The sequence below is a fragment of the Ambystoma mexicanum genome, chromosome 3q (assembly GCF_040938575.1).
Source record: "Ambystoma mexicanum isolate Mex_15411 chromosome 3q, UKY_AmexF1_1, whole genome shotgun sequence".
Taxonomy (NCBI): domain Eukaryota; kingdom Metazoa; phylum Chordata; class Amphibia; order Caudata; family Ambystomatidae; genus Ambystoma; species Ambystoma mexicanum.
In genome coordinates this window covers 675,163,821-675,175,468 of record NC_090926.1, presented here as the reverse complement: position 1 = coordinate 675,175,468, position 11,648 = coordinate 675,163,821, and positions in this window count along the sequence as shown.

The following is an 11,648-nucleotide window of genomic DNA, read 5'->3' as shown; positions in this document are numbered from 1 at the left end:
GGCCTCACAGGATGGTGAGAGTAGAGGGCCCAGAGAGGGCAGCCAGATGGTAGGCGAAAAAAAGGGCACAGGTGTCACAATAAGAAATACCTCTGTCTTACTGGCATTGAGACAGGGATTGTTAGGTGCACACAATGTTTTGATGACAGTCAAACAAAGGGATAAACAATGAGGAGAAGAAATTAGTTGATGGATGTTTAAGTAAAGCTGTGTGCCAGTAACATAACACTGAAATAAGAAAAGAAGGAGGACATCAGGTCAGCCAGAGGGATGAAATACATATTGAAGAGCCGCAATAATAGGATAGAACCTTGGGGTACTCGGCAGGTAGACAGTGAGGCGGTGCAGTAGTAATGGCCGAGTTGCAGCTGGGACAGGCAGTTAGTGAGGAAAACAGGTGAGCCAGTCCACTGCACGGTCCATGATGCTCAAGGTATCATGTAACCGTTTAACAAGGATAAAATGGTTGACTGTGTGAGAGGTGTAGGAGTCATCGAGGAGTGCTATCCTCAATTGTCCTGCTATCATAAATACAAAATACACTTCAATTATATCATTTCACCATATTACAATTACTGTATACTCCACCTACAGTATCTGTAATTACTATACACATTTTATTATAGTGTGTGTGGCCAGAACCACCACAATATAACTAAACCATATAACAAGTACGAATAATACACCTTCAAATAACAAAACTCACCCAGAACCGCCTGCCAATCAAATTATGTCCACGGACACTAAAGTTGAGCGCGAACTCAGCAGCATATGCAAACCCTTTTTTCACTTAGAAAAATGGCCCCATATTAACTTTAGTCCACTACCGCTCACTTTCCTGTCCCTCTTTCAGCCACCAAATAACCCCAAATCTGTTTTCCAATCTGTTTGTTCACACCGTTTTCTACAGACTACCGCAGCGTCCGCAGACTAGGCGGCACCCGCACACCCTTTTTTTCACCTGTAAATACAGTTCCATGTCAACTTTATTCCATTCTCCCACCCTTTCCAGGGCCTCTTTCGGCAATCAAACATCCCCAAATGTGTTTTCCAGACTTTTTCCCCACTGCGCTATCCGCAGACACTGGCAGCTGTTCGAGAATCCAACATGGTGACCGTTCATAAAAATATGGAGTGTCTCACATTTTTCACCATCCAATCAGCGGGCGTGTATGATGTCCACGGACAACACACCACCCCCTGATTGGCCCAGACGTGTCTGCCTACTCCGAATCGGGAAGTGAGTCTGCAGACGGGGCCCAGATTTCACTAATTTTTTTACCTACTTTTTGGCTGTTTTTAAAAATAAAACGACCTGACAGATTTACAACAATTTTGCCAAAGCACATTTTTGGGACCAAGTCTCTGCTCCTGGCACAAATTTGGAGACAATCCATCCAGCGGTTTCAGCTCTAGGCGCAAGCGAAATTATTTTTACTTTGCGTCTGAGGATTTCAACACATTTTGTGACCCCCCTATGACATTTCCCCCCTTCTGAATGAAAACGTACCAAACTTTGCAGAATCATTCCGAGGGGGCCATATACTTTTGTTTGCAAAGTTTGGTGAGGATTCATCCAGCGGGGGCAAAATTGTACACATTTTAGTGTTTGTTAACTGCATCACATATGACGTGGTGTATACATAATTTTTATATGTGTAATGGTACATAATAAAGTTTATTTTTTATACATAGAACTGACCTTATGTCTCGTGGAAGAGATATTTGACAAATGACTCTTAAAAAAAGTGTTCTGAGATAACTGTTACCAGTCAGAGTGATATGGGCGGAGAGAGGGGTAATCAGTTTCCCATTTCTGTCTTTCGTTTGTTATTTTTCCTGTTTGTAAACTGATCCCCCAGAAACAATAAAGCATGGAAAATACCCAATTCGTGATAACAGTGCATATAGATACATATTTTAATATATCACATATGAATTTCACTTGACAGTACAGGCCTCTCAGTATACAATGAATGTTTTTCAGCATGCGGTGTATCTATTTAAATATATAATGCATGCATCTCAATGTACAGTATATACATCTAGTGTAGACTGTATGCATCTCCGTGTACAGTGTGTATATTTAATATCTAACACATGATTCTCAATATATAATATATACATCTCAGTATGTAATGTATACATTTCAGTGTTCAGTATATACATTTATGAATCATTATGTCCCTAATGACACCAATACTAGCATTCCGTCATACACATGCAATGTAATGCTGTTATGAAAGAATAAACGATGGCTACTTCACAGCGAAAGAAGCTGTGCCCCAAAGCCCATTATGCACATATTGCCACTTGCTGTGTGATGCGACCTCTGCTTGTAAAGGATTCAGTAAGCCCATTATGTCCTTTCAAAATACAAGTGAACGGAATGCCAATGATGGATAAAGTTTGTAGAGGTGCCAAAGGGACACCTGCTGGTGAGGAATTTCGATATACAGGTCAATTGGTGCAGTATTCGTTCAGATAGTGATATATCCCTTGCCAAGACACTGTGCTAGTACATGGTCCTGGCGCCTAGAGGCCCAGAAGTGAGGTTTTAATGGGTCATTCCCATGACAGTATGTTTGAAGAGTTTAGGTACACATAATTCATACTTAGTTTTCAGATCCCCTCTGAAAAAGGGAAAATAGAAGCAAAAACTTGATAGCAAATGTCCCTAGGCCTGGGCGAGCCCTAGACACTGTGCAGGAAGGTGTGAACAGGCTACGTCTATGATGGTATATTGGAAGGGTTTGGGTACCAACAATCGATAGTTGGTTTCCCCATCCCCTTTAGCATTTTTTACACCCAGTACAGCAGCTCATTTCGATCAGAGAAGTAGGGGTCTGGCTTATTCTGCTCTTCTTCCTCAGGTGTAACTTGCTCAAGAGCCCCTTGAGAGGTTGGGTCATTCCCCTGGATAGCAGCACAGCAAAGTCAGAAAAGTGCTTCCTGCAAATCCTCTGCAACCTAAAAATAACATTTCAGGCTTTTAAGGGGGATTTGTGGAACCAAACCCCTAATTTCCCCTTCCCATTGGAGGTAGTTTGGAGAAATGTAATACCCCCATGACGAAAATAAGTTTGCTTATATCCTGGATGATAGGGTCCCCCTTTTCAATGAAGTAAGGGCCTTGACCATCGTTAATGATAATTCCATCATCTGATAATCTATTTCACCTGCTTCTATATCAATACAATAATTAACTAGCAAGCCAGACTTGGGGGAAATCTGCCCGTATTTTCCTTGAGGCACCAACATACTCAGATTGGCCTCCACTATGGCCTCTATTCCTGAGAGAATGACAATGATCCGCATTATGACCCCGGCAGTAGCCGTGCTGGTAAAAACGACACGGCTGCCACCAGAGTCGTTTTTTTCCGGTACCTGGCAATGGGAAATTGCCTGGGCATTACAGCCCCGGAGGTCCCAGGAATTCCCCATAGCGAGGTGCTGGGAGAAATTACTCCCCATTCCCATTGAGTCCCATAGTACTCAATGGGAATGGGGAGGACGGATGCACCGGCACTGTGTGCAACAGTGCCGGTGCCATTCTGCCGGCAGAACTCGGAGTGTGCCAGTCCGCTAACATGGCGGTATGCCGGTTACCGGACCGGCATACTGATAATGAGGCACAATGTCCACAGTGCTGTAAAGTTCAAACACAATGACCACCGAGGGACCCCTATAAGGGAGTTGGATTTGGGTGACATAGACATGAGCGCTAGCTTGAGAGGTGGTGGAGGTGGGCTTATAAGGGCTCAACCTTTGGCACCATTGTTACAGGATGGATATCACAAAACACATACACCAAATGAAGAGGTTTCAAAACCTTTAATGACCTCAAAATCGAGGAGTTGGAAGAAGGCCTAGTGGATCGGATTTCAACTTAAAAAGGTCAGTCTAAAAAACATTTGATTGAGGGAAGGATGAACCAAATTACATGAGGCACTAGCCTGATGGACATATTGTCTTGAGACTAATCCCAAGAGGTGATGTTTGAAGTCACTCGGAATCAAAAGACATCTCTGCTTTTTGTTTGCCCCAGTTGTTTTTACTTGTCTTTATCAGTGTTTTTGTCTTTGTCTTGTTTTTGTCTTTCTCTTTTTTTTTCTCCTTGTCCATGAAACTGCTACCTGTGGAATCCTCGTAGCATTCCCCTCTATCTAACCAAGGACATCTTAGGTTCTTCTCTCTGAGTTTGCAATTGAGGCATGATTCTATGATTGTGGTGTACAACCTCCAGCAGTCACCAAGAGCTGAGATAGAGCTCCCAGCTGGCTCTTCCTTAGTGCTGTTCTCAAGTCCTAGGTCATGGTCAACGCTTCCGGGCCAGGCTCTAAGCAGCCTCTCCATCTGGTCTTTTTCTTGGACGTGGCCTAATTGAAGATGTGGCTGAATTGGCACAGCCACTCCCTATTTTTCCATTTTTGTATAGTTCGCCTCCTTGGCTTGCTCAACACCAGTTCTGGCCCTTCTCTACTCCCCTCTTTTATCTCACTTAACCACAGCCCTCTCTCTGGAACACCATCCTAATATCCACCAAGTCAGGAGGCTTCTGCCACTCTTTTTTCATGTGTTGATTGAGTGATTAATCTAATTCGTGTTCTTATTCACTGATTCATGTTCCCATTACGGCCCTTTGTCATGTGATAAGACATTGTCTATTAGCTCCTCCTTTTTCCTGTTTGTTTAGCTTTTAGTTACCCTTATTTTCTGGTGTTTCGCTGTTTTGTTAAAGTAATCTGCACATGCCCCATGCCCCACGGTCCTCCAAGTCTACAAATTGTTGAAATGACATATTAATTCTGTAGAACTACTGCTTATGACCTATACCAAGTCCCCAATACTAATGATAACAGGTCATGTGTTGGTACTTGTTAGGACTCTGGTAGGTACCCTATGCTGATATCAGCAAAACAAAGGAGGTGATGGATGGAACGTTTAGAATTAATCTTTTTTTTTTTTTTATTTCTTTATTGTTTTTTTTTAAACAACAACAAACACATAACATACAAACAACTTTAACATAGGTGGCTTATTGGCACTTCATGCGGATCTTGTCTTTCCATTGTGGTTTCATAGTTTCCCCAGCAACCTTATCAGTTCAGTCTGGACCTCCCGTGGAGTCGAGCACCAGGTCTGGTACGCACAATGTTCTATTCTTGGGCTTCGTGCTAGCCTTACTATTTCAGCTACGGATCCTCTATTTCCGAGGGATCTTCAGAGTTTCCTTCCTCCGGGTGGCCAAAGAGGTCTTGTATTAGTGTGTTCCATGCAGACAACTTGTGCGCAGTTTCACCTTCCCCTCTTGTCACTGCTCTTGTCCACACCACTGTCTCTGCCTGCGCCCACTTCTGAAGGTCTGACCACCATGCCTCCACACGCGGGCCCTCCTTTGAATTCCATGTCATTGCTATCTGTCTCTTGGCCAGTATACTTATCAAATCTTTCATCTTTGCCAGATGTGAATCATGCTTACCCCCTCTCGAGAAGAGGCCCAGTAGGTACTTTTCGGGATGTTCCGCCTGGATTTGAAGTCCACTTCCCGCTATCTTGAGTCTGATCCCGTCCCAGAACTCCTGTATCACTGGGCAGGACCAGAACATGTGTACCATGTCCGCTTCTTCCGACGAGCAGCGGGGGCACCCGCTCTGAACTCCTGTATGGACTTTATTCATCTTCTTGGGTGTGAGATACGCTCTATGCGTTACGTATAGCTGCGCCTGCCTAAATCTTGCATTCCTGGATACCTTTTTTGGGTATCGTAAGGCCCTAGTCCATTCTTGATCGCTGAGGGGCCCCCCCAACTCCTCCTCCCAACGCTGCCTCGTGTGTTGTTCCTGTGGGTCCTTGGCCTTCAGTAGCTGTTCGTATAACCTAGAGGTTGTGTGCGTTCCCTCTGCATACCATACCATACCATACATCTAATGCTGTTTCCTCACCTGGTCTTCCCAATCTGGCCATCTTCCCGTGATGTTTCTCAGCATGCCGGTATATAGGATAAATTGACCCATATGTATTTCGTGTTCATCTACCATTTCGTGGAAGTCCGCCCATCTTCCCTCCCTTCTCAGGTCTCCAATTTGTGCTACCCCTTTAGCTTCCCAGTGTGCTCGGTATGTTGCTAATGTATTTGTGTTCCCTCCCAGGAGACCCGCTAGAGGGATTTGCGTTGACTGCGGATCCTTTACCCCTTGGAGTTTCCACACTCTTTTCCATAAGTCCACTGCAATTTTAAGCATGTTCGGCAGGGTTCTGAGCCGGGGTCTATCGAGCCATAGTATTTCCCTTAGGTAATACTGTTTCAATGCAGGTTTGAAAATGTGAGTGTCTATTGTTTTATCTTCCCCCAGCCATTTTACTGCAAATTGCAGCTGTCCCGCTAAATAGTACTTCTCAAAGTGTGGTAGTCTGATACACCCTTCTTCGTAGTCCTTCTGCAGGGTCCTTATTGCGATCCTATTTCTCCCTCCCCCCCCATAGGAATGAACGCGTTATTGTATTTAGTTTGGTGAAAAAGGCCTTGGGTATGTTGTATGGGATGTTCGTGAGGAAGTAAAGTAGGCGGGGCAGCACCACCATATTCAGGAGGGCTGCTCTTCCCATCATTCACAGTGGTAGTGTCCCCCAGAAAGTCATTGACCGCTGCGTTCTATCTAGAGCGACGAGCGTGTTGGATGCATGGGTATCAGCGTTATTATGATGTATCCCTATACCCAAATATTTAAAGGTATGGGGTGCCCACGTCAGACCCAGGTCCGGCTAACAATGGGGGGGTGTATTTCAGTCCTGCCAAGGGGAAGAGGAGGGACTTCTCTTTATTAATAGCTATGCCTGAAAGCCTAGTATACGCCTCGATCGCCTCTAGGAGGCAGGGTAGATTAGTGGTTGGCTCGCATACGAATAGGAGCATATCGTCCGCGTATAGCGAGATTTGGTGGAGCACCCATCTATGTCCAGTCCGGTGTCTCTATATTCTGCTCTAAGGAATAGTGCAAATGGCTCTAGAGCCAAGATATATAACATTGGCGATAGCGGGCACCCCTGCTTGGTTCCCCTATGTATCTTCCACTCCTCGGAAATGAATCGCCCCGTTTTCACCCTTGCTCTGGGTTCCCTGTATAGTAACCTGATCCACCGGAGGTACCCCTCCCCGATACCAAAGTGGGCGAGTACACCCATCAGCCATTCCCAATGCACAGAATCGAAAGCCTTAACAGCGTCCAAAGACACTATTACACTCTCGTCTTGCAGTTGATTTGTCTCATCTATCACATGGTGAAGTCTGCGGAGGTTCCAGGACGTGTTCCTTCCCGGATTGTAGCCCGTTTGGTCCGGGTGGATCAGCGTGGGTATTACTTGTTTTAAGCGGTTGGCTAGGACCGCCGTTAATATTTTGGCATCCTGATTAATAAGGGATATTGGCCTATAGGAGGAGCATTTCCTGGTGGGCTTCCCTGGTTTGAGAATCGGGACAATTATCGATTCCGACAGGCTTGTCGGGAGACGCATGGTCTCATATGCGTCTCGGAATGTCTCAAGCAATTTCTGGGCAATGGCGCTCTTGTACGTCTTGTAGAATTCCCCCGGAAGCCCATCTGGGCCTGGGGTTTTGCCGGTGGGAAGCTCTGCGATCACCATCTCAATTTCTTCCACTGTGAGGGGTGCATCCAGCAGCTGGGCCTGTTCCTCCTCCAGCCTCGGCAACCCTATTTCTACCAGTGCATCTGTTATGTCCTCCGGGTCTATTTCCGGATTTGGGGCGTACAGTTGCTCATAAAAACACGCAAACATTGCGTTAATGTGCCCTTGGTACCTGATCTCTGCCCCAGTGTGATCGTCTAACACCGTTATGGGATCTTTTTTATTCTCTTGTCTGGTAAGCCAGACCAGGAGCCTGCTAGGTTTATCCCCTTCCGCGTGTAACCGCTGTATGTACCTCCCATAGTTTAGCCTCCTCCCTAGTTTTTCCCAGAGCAACATACATTTAGTCCGCGCTCTATCAGCTCTCCAGGTTCCTCCCCCTCTAATCCCGCTCGTTGTTCTCTCAATTCGATCACCCTCTCGAGTTCATTCAATTCCCTCATTCCCACAATACTCCTGTTTTGCCTATTGCCGCTCCCCTTATTACCACCTTGAATGCGTCCCATAATACGGCGCCACTCTCAACACTGCCCTCGTTTTGCTCAAAATAATCATCGATCATCTCGCGGAGGTGTTCCTTAAACTCACCCTCCCTCAGGGCCTCTGCTCGAAGTCGCCACGTTGGGATAGGGGCTTTCCTATTGGTGTGTGCCCATGTCGCCACTACTGGGGCATGATCAGAGAGTGTGCGTGCTTTAATGGCGATTCCCATGATATCTTGTAGTGATTCCCTGCCCGCGAATATGTAGTCTATACGTGTAAATGTTCTATGTGGTGCACTGTAGTGTGTATAACCCCTCCCCTCCCCATGTACCTGCCTCCATACGTCTTCTAGCTGTAGCTGGTCCAGGATCCTACACAGTTCTTTGGCTGGAGGCGCCGGCTTCTTGTATTTATTATCAGATCTGTCGAGGAGGGGATTCAAGGTGCAGTTGAAGTCGCCGGCCAGATGAACCTCGCCTCCCTATATTGCGCTAACTTTCTGAAGAAGTCCGTTGCATCAGTATTCGGTGCGTAGGTGTTGACCAGGCATACCTCCTTGTTTTGTAGCATGCCATGCACCAATACCAGCCATCCCCAGGGGCAATCCATATTAGTACACCTTGTGCGTAACTTGAATATGTGTGCTGTAAATCTGTCCTCCCCATTTCTAGTCCACCTTGACCTGCCTGTCTCTTGTGAGGTGTATCTCCTGTAACATCGCTATCTTGATTTTCATCCAGTTTAGCTAGGCATAAACCCTAAGTTTCTTGACATACACATTGAGTCCTCTCACATTCCAGGTGGCTATCGTCATTTCATCGGGTTCCATGATCTCCTTTGTTTGCTTGGCTTCATTGTCCCACTGCCATGTCCTTGCACCCTGCGCTTTATTCCTCTCGTGCCCATCTCCCTCGGAGTCCTGGTCCTGGATCTATGCCCCTTGATGCAGCGGCTGCTGCTGTCACATGGCTCCTGTCCCATGTTGCTCCGGTCGCTTATTGTCTGTATTATTTCAGTGTTCTTTACAATAGTCCTTCCGTAGTTTGTGCCTTGTTCTGCCCATTCACTCCATTCAACGTCCATAACTTCAACAAAAACTGAAAAACGAACGCCCAGCCACCCTCCCCCTGCTCGGGCTCCACCTCTTCTCTCGCCATGCTCCTGTAATGGGCGCAGACTCGCCGCAGCGTGATGCCTTAAAACTGACATCCAAACTGATAGTTAATTCTTCTCGGGGGAGCCGCTTCTCTCAGCCAATGCAGCTAAAGTGGGGCCGATTGCTCCTCTATGCTTACTGCTAGCTTCTTTTAACTTACGTAATGCTTATTTTCTTGTTCCAGGTTGCCTTTGTTACTTCTCATCGGGGTCTATTTCCAGGATTATTAGCGTTTCTCTGCCTCAGCTGGGGGAAGCCTTGTGAGTCCATCCAACTGTGGGCCTCTTCAGTGGAGTCGAAAAAACATGTTTTGCCTTGGTGTATCACCTTGAGTTTAGCGGGGAAAAGGAGCATGTATCTCACCCCCGCGGTCCTGAGGCGTTCTTTTGTTGGGCCGAACTGTGCTCGTTGCCTCTGTACCATGGCTGTATAGTCCGGATACATTGTGATCTTGGAAGAGTTCCTGATGATTCCCCCCCCTTGAGAACGCTAGTATTTTCTCCCTGTCTTTGTAGTTCATGATCCTAGCAATCATCGCTCTCGGGGGGGCACCCGGTTGGGGTCTTCCAGTCAGGGCTCTGTGTGCCCTTTCTACCACAAAGCCTTGGGATAGAGTACCTACTCCGACCTCCTGGAAGAGCATGTTCTTCACGTATTCAGTGGGGTCTTTGCCCTCCTCACCTTCCGGAATTCCAATTAGTTTAGAATTAATCTTAACCACTCGCATTGCTCTTTGTAAGCCTCCAGATCATCATTCTCCGCCCGCTAAGCCATTACAGAAAGGGGAAAGACCACATGGAAATCATGCCAAGTCCTACCACAAACGGGGCAGTCTAGACCGAACAGCCTGGTCACATCCCTTCTGCATGAGACCACAAACGACCACATACATGTTTTGGCCTCATTGGGCATCATCAGTGAGGTGCAGGTGAGGGGCAACATGGATCCCTCGGCCAAAAGGAAAAGGGAACCATTTACGGGCATACGCATACCACTCTGGATAACATCACCAAATCAAAGGAGGTTATTGCTGGATGGTTTAGAATTAATCTTAACTAGTGGCATTGCTCTGGACCATCTCTCTTGTGCATCCTCCATACATTTGTAGGTACCCAGTGCTGATATGCCAGGTCAGTTTTAAGGTGCCTCATCAGAGCCATAAAGATTAAATAGTGTTGATGTAACTGGTCACGTCTAGGGTGCCTCATCGCAATGAAAGACAGCCCTGATCAGTACAACGGATAATGAGTAGCGCTATTGTTATAGTCATGATAATGAGGAACTCTAAAGCTAGAGGATGGAGCTGACATAACACTGGGGCGCACTGAACACCGTCTTCTCAGTGATGTGGGCCCCCACAGCAGGAATAGGCACCCTGGTCCTTCCCTAACCTTGAATGCATACCCAGTGACACTGCCCAAAACAATGTGAGAGGGACAACAACAGGCCGGAAAGCACACGAGTAAGGAGAGGAGAAATTCAGACAGGCCGTGGGCTCACTAGAGCAGGCATCTGTGAAGGAAGCACTGCCTGCGAGGACAAATGGCTTGTTCAGAGATGCAAAAATACAAGTGTTCCCGCAGGTACTGTCTGTAAGCCCCCCACCCATGTTAAACTTCATGGGACAGTGCAAGAAGAAAAAAGCATGAACAATACCAAGCCATGAAGAGGGAGAGATACCAGCTGCATCAGCTGATAATGGCCTAGAGTGACATGGTGGGTGAGGATACAAGGGCCTCGGGTAAAGCAGCCACTAGGTGGACCACCAGCCCATCCATGTCATCTGCCAACACTGTATTCCCAACCTCTTGCACCCAATCCACAGCCACAATGCTCCACTTGCCACACCCAGAGGCCAGCATACTATTAGGCATCCTCTACCCAGCACTGGGTGGAATTGAAAGTCTAAACGCACAGCAGATTAGTGTGTTTGTTAGGAGTGGAGAGAGGGTGTTAGGTGTGAGGCAGCGGGCAGTGTAGCAAGCAAAGTTTGCAGTGGAGAGGCAATCATGGGGAGAGGAGGCCAAAGGTGAAGAAGAGAGGGCGGACTGGAAACAAGTGTTGGAAAAGGGAGGTGAGAGTGGAGTAGGAAAACCTGAGAAATAAGGTGATAGGAGGAGCAGAGAGGGGAATAAGAGGATGCACAAAGACCTTGAGAGCAGAGGAGAATTGGAGGAAAAATGCAGCAAATGTACGAGCTGGAGTGGATGCAGGAAGGGAGGCAGAGCTGGCAGAAGGCATGGATAACAGACATGGGGTGGAGAATGCGCAGGCAAGTGGGTGTCGAGAAGGCAAAGAGAAGTGGGGGGGACAGGTAGTGAGGCCAGGAAAGCAATACCAGAGGAGGGAAGGAGAGAAAAAG